Here is a 17,578-nt window from a genome sequence, read left to right as displayed (position 1 = left end):
AAAGTACTTTAGAAATTCAAAAATGTTACTGTTTCTTTCAAAAACTAGTTTATTACTTCAAAATGACATGTGCTACATTATACGTTCCTGTGTGTTAATTTTCAGGTGCTGCGTCACGGCACGTAGGTGCTTATGAGCGCATTTGGCTACGCTGGAGTGGATCGTCAATGAGAAAGCTACATATCACTAGGGTTGGTTATGTGAGGTCAACGGCAGCCATTATGCTTTATTGACATCAGGGCCACGTATGTTAGGCACCTGCAGCAATGGCGAAGATTAGAACAGGATGAACACGCTCTGCTGTCAGATTTAGTATGTTTGTCAAAGAGGAAACATGAGGTAAGGTACACTGCAAATGTTTGTGCTACATCAACGTTTCTGCAAAGATACATGGTTGCATCCTTGGTACAATCTTATCTTCTGACCTTTCCACCTGGGCACCTTATGAAAATATGTGTACGAAGGTGAGTTCTAATGCTCATGGTTTCTATATGTCTGCCATGATTGCAATTGAGGCCACAGAGTTTGTTGGAATTTCTTTCCACACGTAATATGACAATTCATTTGGGCAGTCATTACACAGTTTTGGGGAAAAAAAACTTGGTGCATTTACTGAAAATGTGTCTGCGGCAGATTGGTAACACCCAAAAAAACTGGTGTTGCAGATGTTGCAGTGTTTTTGTGTTTGACAAGTGTCGCTCTTTCAATAAAAAATAACGCTACAACTTCAATGGCTGAGGGGTAGGCTGTACCTATGGGTAGTGGCCACAGTGTCGGGGTCATGGTATAAGGTCATGATGTGCGCATTGTGACTACTGGCCATGACCAGAACGGAGAAAAGATAGCATTACAGTGGCAATGGCCACCTGGAACTGGCTTTGTGGTAAATTGTTGCACATAACCATACATTTCAATGGGAATACAAATGTGCTCATGGCAATATGGTCACACAGTTTCCATTTTTTTTTTGCAGACTGCAATGGAAAGCGAAGAAGGACTATGTATGCAACACCCAGCTTCCCTTTCGATGGTGGCCATCTTGGAGGAGGATTTTAATTCTTAAAGCAGGATGCCAGAGGCGCCCGCTTCAAGACACAAAATCATCTGTTTTAATACCACGGGTTACTGCTTTGTAATTGTACATTGCAAATGGCTTGCATCCCCCATTTTAGGAGTGGAAGCGGAGGGGGGTAATGATCCAGAGACCTTGTTATGCACTTTCGGTTCCATTGCCCTCATAACTTGCCCTGCTGGCACTTTGTTCACCGTTCCAGTCACTGGAACGGAGGATGAACACTACAATATTTCCATTAGCATAACAGAAACTATAAATGGAATTGTTTGAAAATATTATTGCGCCTATGTACTTTACTACGAAATATGAAGCAGATGCACTGTATGCATTTTTATTTTCATTCCTTTTTGTGACTGTGAATGGTGGGTCACCAAGGAACATTTCTTTTGTGTATGTATGGCTTTTGTTTGGAAGGATAGCTAAGACCGAAAGTTGCGGGCAGAACTGAGGAAAGAGGCAGCAAACAGTAATATGGAAGGGTAGGTGGAAGGTGGAAAAGGTAGTGGGTGTGTTATTTGTGAGCTAGGGCCAGTGTTTCTACAGCTGCTTCTTCACAGTACTACTGGTGTTTTTTGGGGAGGAGGGATGGCTTTAGCTAATGTTGTTTTCAGATGAATAGCAGTTTTGTTAAAAGTATGTGCTGTGTACTACGTTGTTATAAGCTGTGTATGATTAGGTGTTGGTGTTCTGCACGGAAAATGTTGCAATTGCATGTTCACACAGCAGCACAAAATGTACCTCCACACTGTCTACGAGGCACATATCTTATTGTGAATTGTGTATGGGTTTTCATATGATCATGTGGTATTCTTCGGAAGGTGTGCAGTGAAGGCAAATGTTCGTAACTGGTATGGTTACGTGTCACTACTAAAAACCTATTGAATTCACTAGAACCATTTTGTACAAGGCACGTTATGGTTAAGTTGCACTACTAAAAACCTATGAAATTCAGTTAAAAAAACTTTGTTAAGGGCACATTATGGTTCTAGGTAAAATCGAAAACCCCCTGAAATTCCCCTGTTATGGTAGGCTAAGCAACCATACCTGCCCGCACCACTGTGCACTGCTAACACTAACACCCAGGACATGATAGATGGCATCACAAATGTCATTGATGACATCACTGATAATATCACATGTGTAGGCCCTTTGTTTTTGTTCACTGCCATATATATATATATGTATATTCAATAAAAAAAAAAATTGTTAAAGGGACGTTATGGTTCAAAGTAAAACCGAAAAACACTTGACATTTGCAAGTTATGGTAAGTTAAGCAACCATAACTCACGCCATCTACGTGCATTGCTAAGACTAACACCCACGACATCAAAGATGACATCACAAATGACTGGAAAATAACCCCGACAACCCACTGGTTCCCGAGGAGGAGGCACGGGAGGAAGGGGGTTGCAATGCCCTAGAGGAAGCTTCCTTCCCCATCCGTGAAAAGCTCCTGGACACCCCAGAACCAGAACTAATATCTCTTGCCCCTGAAAATCTGCAAGCCAGGGAACAGAGGGTGGGTAGGAGAAACAAAAACATAAAAAAGACTCCTTTTGGGGAGGATGTCAGTGTCCTCCAGTTTGAAGAGGAAGAATCCTTGGAGTATTCTGGGAAGAAAATCTTCTCCTTCGGGGACGGGGGAATTCGTCCCAAAGAAAAATGGGTCCCAAGAGACTTGAATGAAGAGTGGGTGGGTGTGAGGACTGATTCAGAGTCACCCATCCCTGAACCCCAGAATTGTCATCCTGAGAACAAAATATTAATGGAGGGATGCTCCCCACAAACTGGTTCTAGTGACTGCCACCAGGTAAGAGGAGGAAGCACAGAGCTGAGGGAAAAAAGGATTCTGAAATTTCTGTTACAGATTCCCAGACTCTGTCACAGAAAACTGCCCAAAATCCCACAGTGTCGGAGTCCAAAATAAAGAAATTGACTGCCCAGCTTGCCCAAAATGCCCATTACCTTTGCCCCTTGTAGGAGAAAGAAGGTATATTCTGCGCCCATGTCTGAGTGCAAGGGCAATGTGCATTTTCAGCACTGGTGGACACCGGATCCCAAGCCACTCTTCTGTCAAAAAGGGCTTTTGAGCAGCTAAATTCAGGAAGGGGGGAGAGACACCAGATCCCTCTCACCCAATTCCTGGACAACTCCAGAACTTAGACGGGAATTAAATTCCTGTCGAGGCGACTGCGGATCTGGAAATTAAAATTGGGCGACATAAGGTGAAACACCCGGTCATAGTCGTGCCTCCAGAGGGAACCCCCTGTCTATTGGGGAATGACATCCTTCACAGGTTGTCTCCCCTAATAAACTGTGTGAATAAGGTGTTCTGGACTCAGACTAACCGACCGATAAAATTAAAACAAAGTGTCAACCATGTTAGTTTGAATGGCCATGCCACATGGTTGAAAAGAAATTTAATCATATTGAGTTTAATTTCTAAAATAATCAAATATCTGACATTACAGTAATTGCTGTAAGACAACAGACTGGTGATAGGGACCCATCTCTATTCCTGAAAATCAACCTTCCTTCTAGCTTCAAGTGGCATTCCACACTGGAAGGAAATACTTTGAAATGTTATACCAATTCTCAATCTGAAAATCCAAACTCTATAGTCAAAAGTGAGCTGTTCCTCCCTATTGAGTTAAATGAGGGGAAGGAGTCTGTTCTTGCCCAAGTGTGCCCAAACAACACTTCATCAGCGAAGCCATGTTCAGAAAGCACCCAAAAGATCAAACCATTACCACATTTAAATTGATTTAAAAGTGGGAAATGGGAATGGAAACTCCAAATTCCAAATATCTCCTGCCTACCAGGTGTATGCTCAAAATGTCTATAGGTGACAAAAGCATAGACCATAATTGTTGGGTCGTGCGAGATGTCCCTGCCGCATTCTTTTTAGGCAGTGACATTCTCAATCGGTTTGCAAGTAATTTGGACCTTATAAATTACAAGGCCTGGTCCCAACCAGGGGGAAACCCCATGGGCATTGATCATTCTGAAAAGGCATTTTCAGTCAGCTCAATTGCTGCAGTATGCGGTTGAAGTTCAAATTGGAGAGGAGTTCACCATCTCAGGACGGAACCGGCAATTCCCACTTGATGTAAAAATTAATGGAGGGCAGAAACTGCAAAATCCTGACACCTATGTACATCTCAATCTCCATCTCCAACAGCAGGGGTTGGGGTTAAACCCAACACCATTAGTCAGTGTAGAACACAACACCATTCCAATATTGGTGGATAACAGCGACCCTAGGAGTATCACTCTGGGTGCAGGCACCATTATTGGAATGGCGGTTGATGAACAACATTTTTCCATGGATCTAGGAAATTAACTGATAGGACCAATCCCCCATGACTGCTATGACAATGACAGTGACAATGACATACCACCGGACAGAATCTTCACCTGGCAAGGGGGGAATTTCCTGGTGTACTCTTCCTGCCCTTACATGGAGGAAGAGGTGACCTGTGACATCAGGAAGGATGAGGGGATCTTCCAGGTCCACAATGACTGCCTCTCCTACCTGAAACCCTCTGTCCAGGTTGACACTTTAACCAGAGACGTCTCCACCCAGCTGGAGGAGGCTGTTGAGATCACGAAACCCGAAGTCTTTCCAGGCTTCAGGCAAATGGTTTAAGAGTGGGTCAACCTAGCTGATGCATGTGAGACTGAGGGACAAAAGCAAAAGTTGAAACAGGTGTTCTTAGATTTCCAAGATATCTTTGCTGTGTACTGGTACAATTGTGGTCACGTTGAGATACATGCTACCACAATTCCCATGGACCCTGGGATAACTCCTGTGTTTGTGAAGCAATATCGTTTGCCTCTCGCATCTATGGAGTCCCTGACGGAAATAATCAAAAATCTAGAGTCCCGTGGGATCATTAGTCTGGTCCACAGTACCTTTAATAATCCGGTGCTGGGGATTTTGAAACCAAATGGCCAATGGAGACTTTGCACAGACCTTAGGGTGCTGAACAAATGAGTCCACATGTCCTGATGGCCTCTTCCCTACATTGACCAAGGGCTGGCCCAGATCCAGGGGTCCAAGGTATACACTGCTATTGACCTGACAAAGGGATACTGGACCGTGCCCGTCAGTAGGGAGGACCAATACAAGCTGGCCTTTACCTTCGGGGGGCAGCAGTACACGTGGACCCCTAATCCCGTCGGATACATAAACTCTGGCAACAAATTCAACATCTTCCTACACAATGCCATGCCCAACTTGGGTGAAAGGGGTAACCTGCCCTATGTGGATGATGTCTTGAATAAAAGCTCAACTGCGGAGGAACACATAGCAGAAATCTGTTATGTTCTGACCCAGTTGAGGTTTGCCGGAGCAAAACTGTCCTTTCAGAAGGCACAGTGGTGCAGGACCCATGTCAACTTCTTCGGACATGAAATAACCCCTGAGGGTCTTTGTCCCCAGGCGAAGAACGTAGAAACACTACTAAAACTAAAAGACCCCACCACTCTGCGTGAGCTAAGAAGCCTCCTTGGACTGACCAATTACAGTAGGAAGTTTATTGAGGATTACACAGAGGTCACAAGACCCCTGGTCCATCTGTTGAAGGGGGGGCCAAGTGGGAGTGGGGTCCAGAACAAGCCGAGGCAGTAAAACAACTCAAAAGAAGCCATTCACAAGCGCCTTGTCTAGCTTGCCCTGTCAAAAGTAAGGAGTTCTTCTTGGAGACAGGGTTCTCGGATACATGCTTGACAGCAGTATTATACGAAAAGCATGACAAGGTCAATAAAGTCATCTCCTATACAAGCAAGACTTTATACTCTTTGGAGGAAAAATGCAATGATTGTGAGAAGGCACTCCTGGCACCGGTGTGGGCAAAAGTCGAAAGTCTCAAAATCCAGGACAACATGGAGGCATACCTGAATTCCCTGCACAAAGTCTATGAAGAAGACAAGTGCGAGGGAATGCCCACATTTTATGTGGAAGGGTGCTCCTACCATGTTGACAACAACAGGGAAAAAAGGAACTGGTGGCCGGCGTTGGGAATGCCTGGGTGAATGATGCCTGGAACCCTCCACTGGGTACAAAACCTGTCCCCGCAGTAGTCAGGTGGTGGAGTTGATGGCAGTTCATCAGGCCATCCTCACTGCCATCCATCACCAACTGCACGAACTGGTCATAATCACTGATTCAGGTTATGTCCGGAACGGGTTTGTGGAGCACCTGGTCAATTGGAAAGCCACAGTAATGCTGTGTGCGAATAACAAACCACTTAAACATGGCAAGGTAATATAAAATGTTGATGATCTGGTCACCTCTAATGGGATGACCATCTATTGGAAAAAGATTAAGGGTCATTACAGAATAGAGGGGACAGACAAAACTGGAAATTACCTGGCTGATTAGCTAACCAAAACCAGAGGCACCAGGAGGATCTCCTTGAGATCGAGTCCTGGTTGGGGGAAATCCAGGTCACTGCTGTCACTAGGTCGCAGAAAAATGCTCACAATGAAACTCAACCGGCCAGTGGAGTAAGGAGACCCCAGATGTTGATTTAATCATGGCACAAAAAGGGGATCCGATTATTGGGAAATGTTATCAACACATTGAGGACCCTGAGAACTTTCCTCTGACAGAAACCGATTACATTGGGAAAGAGGACCTCTGGGTGTTGATGAAGTGTCCCAAAATGTTCTGAATCCAAGACGGTTTGTTGGTAAGGAGATCCATCTCTGGATACAACCAGTGGGTGGTAACTACCTCATTCTGAAGCCTGATGCTAAGTCACGCCCATGACGCGGCTACAGCCAGAAATCTTGTGGGAGGTTGCATACTGGCCACACATGGGGCAGGATCTCGATCAATATTTGAAGGGGTGTCTTGTGTTTGAAAAATTTCAGCCAAGCTCACTCACACACCAAGCTCCCCTCCAGAAGAGGGGGATGACACTGCCTTGGTCAGATTTACAAGTAGATTTCATCGGACCTGTGATTTGCTCCTCTACGGGGAACAAGTACAAGTTAACAGAAACATGCTTGTTTATCAAATGAGTGAGATGTCTCCTGGCCCCAAATTACAAGGCAGAAACAGCAGCTGCCCTGATGATTAACCACCTCTTCTCGCGTTTTGGTCTACCCCAACGGATTGAGTCACACCGAGGAAGACACTTCACCAGAGAAGTGATGACAAAGATGTGGGAGATACTTGGGGCAAAAAGTAAACTTCAAATTGTATACCAGTGGTCCTCTAGTGGGGGAGTTGAGAAGTACAATAAAACCATTGTGAGCATTCTCAAAAAGTTTGTGGCAGATTCTGGGCTCAGTTGGGATATCTGATTATCGCTTGTCCTGATGGCCATCGGATCTACACCATCTTCTGCGACAAAAATGTCTCCATTTGAGCTAATGACTGGATGAAAAATTGTGCTACCTCAGCATCTGCTCTATGGAACTCAAGAGCAGACACTGATAAACTCCTCCTCAACTCATGACTATGTTGAGAATCGAAGAAAACACCTTCAGCATGCTTTTGCGTACACTCAGCGGAATCTGGAAAAATCAGCAGAGAGGATGAAACCTCAATATGATTTGAAAACAACGAAAAAGGATTACCAAGCAGGAGACAGGGTCAATTTGTACAATTTCCAAAGGAGCCAGACTAAGAAGCGGAGGTTTCTGCCTTCCTGGTGCTGTCCTTTTGAAATTGTAGATAAAATTTCACCTGTCGCCTACAGAACCTGCATCCCCAAAAGAGAGCTGTCAGAAGAGAAATGGGTCCACATTAATCAGTTAAAGAGTTGTCACCCCATGCACACTTTGCAGCTGATCGAGGAGCCCAAGGAAAGTCAAATAGAGGAGACCCCTGGAGAATAAGAAGCAAGAAAAAGAAAAAGCAGAAGGGAATAGGTAGGTCCATAGGTACATCTATCTAACAGGGAATACTTTTCTTCAGTGTTATTGAAAGAAAATGTAAGGAACGTGTGGTGTAAAATGTTTTTCCTGTCTTTGCATTGTTAAGTAATTTGTCTGCTGCTAATTTTAAATGTAATGTGTTTTTGTCCCACTGATGTAAACCCTCCGGGAAAACTGTCAGTGCAAGATTCTATTTTATATATCTCATATTAGATTACTAATTGCATTCCATCATAGACTTCATGAGGACCTCCCCGGGGACCCGGAAAGGGAATGAAGGAAAGGATGCGTCACTACACACTTTCCAACAAAAGACAAAGGGAGGATTGTGGCGTACCACTCCCTGATAGAAGAAGAACCCTGCGCGGTGAACACCATTTTATCCTACTTTCCCTCAACAAGAAGTCACGGGGAAGCAGGGGGGGATCTGTGGTGTACATTTAGCAGCCCAGCAGAACTACCCTACATCACCAGACTGCATTTTCAGCAGTTACCAGCAGGATGACTGCACTGGCTCTGTTGAGCACCATTCCCTTGCATCAAAACTGCATTTTGCAGTCACCAAAATAATGGCACACTGTTTTACCAGGCACATATGGGACAAGATGGAACATGGAACACCCCGAGAATGGCTGCCAGTGTTTTCCTTATGTGCACCAAAGAAAAGAATTCAAAGGCAGCGCTGATATGCTGCCAGCTCAAGACCTCCCACTGAACAAGAAAATGTTCTGCATTTAAAATGACTGCGCACTGATGCCATTTTCATCTTTTCAGCATTACCCAGTTTGGTTCGGTAAGACACATTCATGTACACCCACATTCAGGGTGTACACCAGCAAATGGGGGCATTCCTCACTGAATGGCATGTTGTGTTAGACAAAATCTCTGAAAGAGCAGAGAATTTCACTCCAAGCCCTAAGAAAAATGCTTCACTTTTTGCAACAAAATAACCCAGACAAACCCTTCATAAGAAGCCCGCTCTCTCTTTGCTTATGACAGTTTCAATCGACCCTTGTCGTGGCCAGATTCCTGTGTAGTAGAAATGGACTAACGCTAGAAATAATGTTCAGAATCTAGATGCGAGAGAGTGCTGCATTTATGAAAGTGACATCCCAGAAGAATTAACCGAAGTGTAAAGGGGTGCTTTTCCCAAGCAAGAAAAGGTCTTTTAAAAGTAAATGTTAAAATGATGCCCTGTGCTTGCACAGAAATGTGATTGTAGAGGGGGATTGCTCTAAAATGTACATGATATCAGTCCCAAAAAGACTTGGCTTTTGTGAAAGAAAAAAAATGTTTCAAAGCTGTTTGAAGACTCCAGAACTTGCAGTCAAACCGGTTTTTGCAAGGCAGGCACTTCATAGTTGCCCTGCCTCCCCTGGGAACAGAATTACTTCCCCCAAGTGGACCAGCCCCATGGGCCCATGAAAAGGGCCAAAGTGGGGGATTTCACAATCTCATCAGACTGCTTGACATTCTGCAGCCAAAACACAATGGACTGCCAGGACATATAGGTGTGAATTTCTGGTGACACCTCTCCTCAGCTGCAACTGCCAGGATCAAAGATGTCGTTATGACAACCTCTGGGCAAGTGGGACAGAGAGAGACATTTGGCTTGGGGGGTGGAAAGACTGCACCTCTTTGGGGACAAAGCCAGCCCACCTGGGTCAAAAGACTTTTCTTCTTAAAACTTTTGTTTCTGTAAACTGAAAATGCAGTAATGTGAAATTTTAACAGTTTGAATATAATGTTTGCACCTTTAAAACAAGACTATTTGGACCTCTCTAGCATGGGTGGGGTGCAAACGCCAGAAAAATGACATTCATGAATAAATTGTACATGACACGGTTATGAAAGTTAGATTCAAATATGTCCCACATTGATAGGCTTCAGTGGACCGATTTGCAGATTTTTCGGGGAGATGGTTCCCTATTAGAAATTTGCAGTTATGTTAAATTTTAACAATTTGAATGTAATTTTCGCGCATTTAAAACGAGACAATGTGGACCACACTAGCATGGGTGGGCATGAATGCCAGAAAAATTACATTTATGAAAAAATTGCACATGCCACGGTAATGAAAGTTAGATGCACATATGTCCTACATTGATAGGCTTCAGAGTACAGATTTGTAGATTTTTCAGGGAGACTGTTCCCATTAGATATTACAAAAGATTATTAGAAGGACTAAACAACACCATACAAACTTGGGAGTTCTAATGACAGGATCTCTGTAAAATATGGAATCTGCCTTTGTGATTTTAAAAAGCGCAACAACTGTAAAAAGGTGCATTTTTATGTCATAACTGATTTTGGCAAAAGTAACTGTGGGATGGCCCTGTACATCATACAAGCACACACCATGAAACTGTGTCACCTCCTTCAGTCCAATCTTCTTCCAGGGAGGAGGCAACAGTACAGCTTGACCTTTCCGATTTAGAGGTAGGCCTGGCTTAGTTCAACCCACATAGTAAAAATAATATGATTTAATGCTCCTTGTATAAAGGGGAGGTAGAGGGAGCTCTGGACACACACAGACTCTCTTCTGACTTTCCAGCTCTGGCGCATTCAGAGATCCAGACATTCCAGATACACCCTGCAAGATTCCAGATTCCACTGCCAGGCCACAGCTAGCTGAGCCTATCCCAGCAGAACCACTGACCCAGAAAAACTCTAATAAAACCCCAACAATTCAGGGAGAAAGGGGGAAAAGCTGTGGTACCCTTTTGGGAGTATCGTGTGACCAGACCGACTTTTGCCCGCTACCTGCTTGCCCAGCTGATCCACCTCGCTGTCCAGTGACCAGACTAGGCCCAGCGGTCCCCTTCTAGGAGAGCCCGCCGCTGTGTGCAGTGACCAGACCTTGCCTCGTTGTCCAGAAACCCGGTCTGTTGTCCAAACTACCCCATTCAAGTGCTTGTTGTGAGTATTTGCCTTCCAAAGCAACCACAAACTGCATCCCTTGCTTTGGTACCTTGAATTAGATCCAATCCTATAGAGATGCTATAACTGCCATAGCAAAAATCCTTAAAATTGTCAGAATCCTCTGACTACCTTGTTCTTAGGAAAATCTGTAGTGATCTCCAAGTGTTAGCGCCATTCTTTCCAACTCATTTGAGTCCTTGTGTAAGTCCTTAGGAATATTTTGAATACATTAATTAATTCCCCCATAAAGAGGCACACAACGTGAGGGGGTTGAGCCTGCAGCTTAACCTTTTTCACGGGCGGTCTTCCTCTTTTCTAGCCACTAAAATATAGTATCAGTAAAACTTGTCATTTCCTTATTAACCAATTTTCCCTGTGCAATTGCTTTCAATTTAAAAACCGAGTTTTCTTTTGCATGAAGAATCTCACTGCCATCCCTCCAAAGTTACCCTTTCATTTCCATATTATCCCTGTGGTGTGCCTTTGTCCCTTAGCATCAAATCTGCATTCCCATTTTGTCTGTTTAACCCAGTTTTCGAGCTGTTTTGTCATTTTAAACCGGTGAAAATAAGCAAATGCAATTTCTCCATGTGTGATTTGGCTGCATTGTGTTTTTCCTTGTCCAGTTGATTTTCTGAACTGTATGCCCATCGTTAGTACATTGCCTTGTAGTTTGCTAGGGTTCTTACATCTTTGATACTGCTCTACTCATTTTGAGCTCATTCATTCAACCTCACATGTAAAATAAGTATTTAGCAATTCTGAGTGCTATTTTGCTCAATTTTCAAAGCTTCTCAATCCGAAATTGCCTCCCATTCTGAGGTGTAAGGTCGGATTTGCATTCTGTTTGTTGCCTAGTATACCTGACTCGTGGCTACTCCTTTCTACCCAAAATTTGGTTCATAGGGGTTTAAGGGAGCGTTGCAGGGGGAAATACTAACTGTGGTGCTATCAGAAAACATCTCCCAAAAATAATCTTGCCTGTATTCACTTGTGCATTAGATATGTGATGTTAAAAGGTCAAATTAAGTGTGTTCTATCATTTTACAGTGTAATTATCATCAGACTGGCGATTGCTGCCCTATATTAAATGTGTGTGATTTTCATTGGAATTTAAAAATAAATAAATATTATATTATTACACACTAGCCTGGTTCATGGTCCTTTGTGACCCAGGGTGTTTGTAAATGTGGGTGTGTGACGGGTTGGATACCTTCTCAAATTGAATTCATAATAAATAAAATAAAAGTATTTTGATTGTGCGCTGCCTCCCCGGCCAGTATCAAGAGTCCTGGTCTGGAGTGTACCATGCCTTTGAAATCCTTAACATTTCAGATGAGTGCTAGATAGTTAACCAGACTTCTCAATGGATCTGAATAGATTGGAACACAAGTGAATTATAAACCTTCTTGTCCAATTTTCGTAACGTGGATGGAATGGCAGGCTTATCTCCGCAAGGTCGTGGATCGTTGGTTAGTTGCAACACAGCGAAAATACTATTATTACCCAATGATAAAAGGGACTGTCCAGTCAAGGTTGTATATAAATATCTACTTTATTATTACTAGAACTGACAATTCTATCACACTACAATTACAACCCACACTGTAAAGGAATACAGAGGACAGACCGTTTCACGAAGGAAAGGGATGCACTCTGGATACTGACCGGAGGGTAGTAGGTAAAGTAATCAGTCTTATAGTTCGAGATGATTTGGTTCCAGCACCAAAGGTCTCATAACTGTCTCTTGGGGCCTTCGGAGATGGACCAGGGGGGCAGAACCACAATGTACCTGGTGCTGAAGAAGTTCTTGGTGCTTGACAGCGTCGAGGTGGTTCCAGGGTGCTTTTCAGCCTGCGAGACAGAGTTAGTGGCAAGAGACAGCTGCGGGTACCAGGCATCAGGCAGTTCGGCCAGTGACATAGCAAAAACAAAGAGGTGATGGCTGGAAGGTTTAGAATGAATCTTAACCACTGGCGTTGCTCTGGGCAACCCTCCAGACCACCGTTCTTCACCTACCAAGCCATTACAGAAGGGAAAAGACCATATGCAAATCAGGCTTGGCCCCACCCCAAAAGGGGCAGTCCAGCCCGAACTGCTAGGTCACATCCCTTCTGCACGAGACCACAAGCATCCCCAAACATGTTTCGCCCTTGTTGGGGCTCATCAGTGAGGAGTAGCTTGGGTCTCTAGGCCCAGCAGGCACGGGACCCACGTCTGGGCATACCCGTCCCACTCGGGGTGACATAGCAAAAACAAAGAGGTGATGGCTGGAAGGTTTAGAATGAATCTTAACCACTGGCGTTGCTCTGGGCAACCCTCCAGACCACCGTTCTTCACCTGCCAAGCCATTACAGAAGGGAAAAGACCATATGCAAATCAGGCTTGGCCCCACCCCAAAAGGGGCAGTCCAGCCCGAACTGCTAGGTCACATCCCTTCTGCACGAGACCACAAGCATCCCCAAACATGTTTCGCCCTTGTTGGGGCTCATCAGTGAGGAGTAGCTTGGGTCTCTAGGCCCAGCAGGCACGGGACCCACGTCTGGGCATACCCGTCCCACTCGGGGTGACATAGCAAAAACAAAGAGGTGATGGCTGGAAGGTTTAGAATGAATCTTAACCACTGGCGTTGCTCTGGGCAACCCTCCAGACCACCGTTCTTCACCTGCCAAGCCATTACAGAAGGGAAAAGACCATATGCAAATCAGGCTTGGCCCCACCCCAAAAGGGGCAGTCCAGCCCGAACTGCTAGGTCACATCCCTTCTGCACGAGACCACAAGCATCCCCAAACATGTTCGGCCAGTGAGGCTGGACAGATGTGTGCAGGCTGTCCGGCGAGGCGGCTCGGGCCAAGAATTGTAGTCTCTCTGCTGGTTGCCGTATCTGGAATGCTGGTCGAGGCATCTCGGATGGCCCTGATGACTGTGGCGTGACAACAGTCACCGGTGCACCCGGATGCAGTTGAAGGACTCAACTGTCTCAAAATGGCCCTTAAAAAGATGGACACTGGATGACGCTTGTGTGGCACTCCTCTTAGCTTCTTTGCAGGGCTTGTGTCCTTCAAGGCAATGGCCTTGTCCTTCTTCCAGAGACACTCCAGCAATTTCCACTAGGACCCTTGCTGTCAGAACCTACCAGGGCATAATGTGTGCTGGCTGGGTACCGGTTCTGGAGCTGCTGGGCGGGTCCTCTGAGTCTGGTATCTCCCTCTGTTCACCGGGAGATGTTTAGGGGAGGGATCATGCTTCCCTCTTGGAACTCCTGGCCTTACTACACTGGTGGAAGATGTAAGGTTGCCTGTACCTTTGGCTCAGGTTCAAATGAGTCCTTCTTCTTACTCCTTGCGGAGTCTTCAGAAGATCTCCTCAGTGCAGGGTTCAGCCCTCTTTAAAAGCCAAACGGGCCCCAGTGATTGGTGCAGGCTAAGCCCACCTTAATGTACCAATCCTGGTCCCCACCAACAATCTTCAGTGATGCTTCAAGTCAGAATCAGAGCACTTGACAACAGACAGGGGAAGGATGACAACATATGCTTCTAAGTCCAACCCATCTTCCTGTCTGCTGTACATCAAAGTGTCTCCCTAATTAACTAAGTTCTATGCAGTGCTTGGTCACAACATGGGCCTCCTTTGAAGTAAGGGGTTGCAGGCAGACTTTCGTCTCCACAATTCACATATTTCCCTGCTCTGAAAGGAGTGGTTCCAAACAGGACATTCACTGCCCCTTCATACCAAGGAAGGGTGTTAGTACCAAGTTGACAAATTGCATTACAAAGAGGTTTTGGTCTCTGGTCTCCATTGTCAAGCCTGCTAATTAACATTCTTCAGTATTCTTCACTACCAGCAAGGTGTAACAATGGAGGTGCAAATCCATGGGGCCTTGAAATGCTAATCAGGCTGCCCACGGCCAGAGGCTTTTGATGTACCCAGAGCTGTCAGGTGTCATCTACACATGACAGGGAAGGGTGGCGCTGGTAAGCTCAGTCCTCCCAGAGTACATGACTAATTTTCTGCTTTGCAGTGAGCATGGAAAATATTTGTCGGAATGGCCCCACATATTTTCCAGATGTTGATCTCCCATAATTCATTCTTTTTCAATAAACAAAAATCAAAAAGCCCAGGCGAACACACTCCCCCTGTGCGGATAGTCGAATTCCTCATGGTCATGACTGAGGATCAATAGACATAGCAAAACTAAGGTATATGGTTATTGTATTTGATCAGAAACAACAAAAACAGGATTAGGTTTAACTGAGGTCATTGTGCATCGGGGGGGCTTACAGTAGTAAAGAATAGATTTGGCAGGATTGTCTCAGGACTGTGGTCCTCAGTCCTTCACGTTACACCTTAAACAATTTTGTCTTCTCAGCAGACAAAGAGGCATTAACAGTATATGGGGTTTGAGTGCCCCACATTCCATGAACTTGTATAGTTTCTCTTTTCTTTCATTGGAGTCAGCGATTCACCTTCAGTATTGCAGGCACCACCAACGTGTGCCCTGTGTGGTCTATACGTGGAAGAGACATCAGACTCTTGCGCAATCTTAACGCACTGTTCCGTGATTTCTGGCCATTCCCTTGGTTTGCTCCACCACCAGCTAATGAGTCACTCGAGGACCTTAAGTCTTGACCATCATATGTCATTCTTTCACCTTTCTTGGGCACCTCCTCCTTCTCCTCTCTTTCCCCATCTGCTCTTCACTCCCGCTTTCGCCTTCTTGTTCACTCTCTTCGTTCTCTCCTCATTGTTCGGCTACCATGCTATAAGCTCCTCCACCTCTGCCGCCTGCCTCTGCGCCCCTTCCCCCTCCAGTCTTTTCTTATTCACCTACTTTCTCTACATCTCTCCACCCTCACATTTCACTGCCCCTCCTTCACATCTGGCCTCCTTTCTTTTTCTCTCATCTTTGTTCTTAAATGTCCCTCCTTCACCACCTGACTTGACTCCTTCACGTCTACTCTTGACTCTCCCTCCATCACCTTCACTCTTGACTCTCCTAATTTCACCTATGCGCTTGACTCTCCTCCCTTTACGACACTCTCCTTTCTCTTTGATTTTCCTCCTAGCCACACTGCCACGCACTAGCCTCTGCCTCAATCTCCAAACTCCCCACACGAGTTTTCATCCCCACTCCCAATGTACTGCTTCACAGGACTGGGCTTAGGTCCCTTAAATGAGCCGGTGACTTCAAGTGTGTATATCATGTTAGTATAATAAATGATTGGCTGGTTCTCATGTGAACTACCATTTCAGCAGGTGTCATCAATAGGTTAGTGGTACATACTCTGGATATAGCAACCAACTTGATTAAACAAAGCCACCATTTTTGACTAATTTCCCCTGCTTTGACTGTAACTCTAATGTCCAAGTCCCTGAGTCTCATGTTTACTTTTTAGGACCCCAAAAGATCCAGCTATGCACAAGGAGGTGCATGCACGGTCCCTGGGGCCTGGGGTATGATATGATATGATAGGTTAGTTATAAAATGCTTAATACCCAGAGGTTTCTAAGCGCAAAACCCAGGGATCGCTCGTGTCGTCTTGCTTCCAAGGCAACACGTTGCCCCTGTGCTATCCTCCCGAGCTCAAGGTACTAGACACAATACCACAGAGCTGATCTGCACAATACCCCAGTTGTAGCAACTTAGTACTGGACACCATCCATCTATATGTGGCTTTCAATACTGGACACAATACTAGAGCTAAAGAGTTGTGTAGGAGTCACAATGACACAGATGAGTCTTGCAGACTGATAGAAAAAGTGTCCTTCAGAAAATGCTTCCAACAACGGAACCCTTCCCAAGATAAACCAGCTAGCCTGGGAACCAATGCTAATACGAGGCTTCAAAGCTTGATACAATACTCCAGACAGGGTTTTCTGTACTAGATATTGAACTCCAGGTAAGGCCTCTGGAAAGTGTCACAAATGTCAAGTGACTTGCTGGAGTGGAGGGCGGGGGGTGGATTGGTTGAAGGGGTTGCAGTCCTGGCACTTGACCAACCCTAGCTCATGGAGCAGATATTATTTAGCTCTGGGGCCTGGAGAGGAGGCAACAGGAAAATGGGCGGCATTCCTCCACAGAGTGCAGACAAGCCTAGCATGTATTCGTGCTTGCAATCAGTGAAAAGGAACATGGCTACTGTAATCCGATTATCCAGCTCTAGAGTGTGACCGGAGCTAATGGTCTACCCACAAACAGACTCAAATATTTGGTACCCCAGCTGAAACAGCAGAACGCATCAGTTTACATTTTTAAAGACTGCCAGCAGACTCTCTGCTCTTGGAGGTTCTGTACACGGAGACAATCAAGTCTACAAAGCTGTGCTCATTGCCTGTCATCTGTTGGTTGCTTTGGAGGAAAGGGAGACTACATTCTCAACATGTATTAAAGTGCCATTTTCGTGTTTCACGCTGCAGTAAAATATTAAGCACATTACAGCAATATTCATGTTCATGTTTCATTTAGCTCACACCCCAAACCTAATTGCCTCTTGGTGTTGTGGACAGTGAGGAGTAGCATGTACTGAAATGAGGATGAAGCAAGGGAAATGCAGTCCTCCAAGGTGCCCAGGTGCGAAGCGGCACAGACATATAGCTGAAGGGGCGAGGAGAGCGGTAGGTCTTGTTTATGGACTGGAATTGCAAAAGGAACAGGTGTCTCAATCGCAAACACACAAAGGTATATCTGT

This window comes from Ambystoma mexicanum, chromosome 1q (assembly GCF_040938575.1).
Source record: "Ambystoma mexicanum isolate Mex_15411 chromosome 1q, UKY_AmexF1_1, whole genome shotgun sequence".
Taxonomy (NCBI): domain Eukaryota; kingdom Metazoa; phylum Chordata; class Amphibia; order Caudata; family Ambystomatidae; genus Ambystoma; species Ambystoma mexicanum.
The sequence above is the reverse complement of the archived record's forward strand: the minus strand, read 5'-3'. Positions refer to the sequence as shown.